Source organism: Molothrus aeneus, chromosome 28 (assembly GCF_037042795.1).
Source record: "Molothrus aeneus isolate 106 chromosome 28, BPBGC_Maene_1.0, whole genome shotgun sequence".
Taxonomy (NCBI): Eukaryota; Metazoa; Chordata; class Aves; order Passeriformes; family Icteridae; genus Molothrus; species Molothrus aeneus.
The window spans coordinates 2,161,353-2,162,134 of NC_089673.1; the positions used below are offsets into that span (position 1 = coordinate 2,161,353).

Genomic DNA, 782 nt, shown 5'->3' on the forward strand with positions numbered 1-782 from the left:
ATGTACTGGTCAGAAAATTATGACTTCCACAACGGTGCCTGTGGGCCTGAGGCAGGGCAGGACTGCTATAAAAGTCAGCCCAAGTCTCTGCTCTCTCATCCACTTCTCTCACCTCCTTCTCCTCTTCAGGAATCAGGTGAGTGGGAAGCCTCTTCTCCTCCTCCTGCTGCTGCTGCTGCTTCAAGAGCAGCTCTTGCCTGGCAGGAGATTTAAGCTGAGAGGTGCTACAAGAGCCCAGGGCTGGGAGCTGCTTGTGCTGGGAGAGGGCAGGGGAGAGAAGGTCTTGTGCAGACAGAGAGAGAGGTTGGGACTTGGCTGAGGTGGCTCCTGGGCTTTGAGCTGGGCAATGCAATGTGGGCCAGGAGGTGCCTGGGCTGCAGGGTGTTTGGGGGCTGTGCTGCTTCTCACGTGTCCTCACTTTGTGCTTCTCCCTGCCCTCTGTGCCAGGTGCACCTGTGAGCCCCAGCCATGTCCTGCTGCAAGCCCTGTGAGCCTTGCTGCCAGCCCTGTGGGCCCTGCCCGCTGGCCAGTAGCTGCAATGAGTGCTGTGTCAGGCAGTGCCAGAGCTCCCATGTGGCCATCCAGCCGCCTGCTGTGCTGGTGACCCTGCCTGGGCCCATCCTCAGCTCCTCCCCACAGAACACCGCCGTGGGATCCTCCACCTCTGCTGCTGTTGGCAACATCCTCAGCTGTGGCGGAGTGCCCATCAGCTCTGGGGGCTTTGACATCTCCTGCATCACCAACTGCTATGGTGGCAGCAGATGCCGTCCCTGCTAAAGCTG

The 782-nt window shown here is 60.0% G+C and overlaps 1 pseudogene; it reads left to right on the plus strand.

Moving 5' to 3' along the window:
- Nucleotides 1-777, plus strand: LOC136567368 (feather keratin Cos1-2-like; annotated as a pseudogene).
- Nucleotides 778-782: the final 5 nt, after the last annotated feature.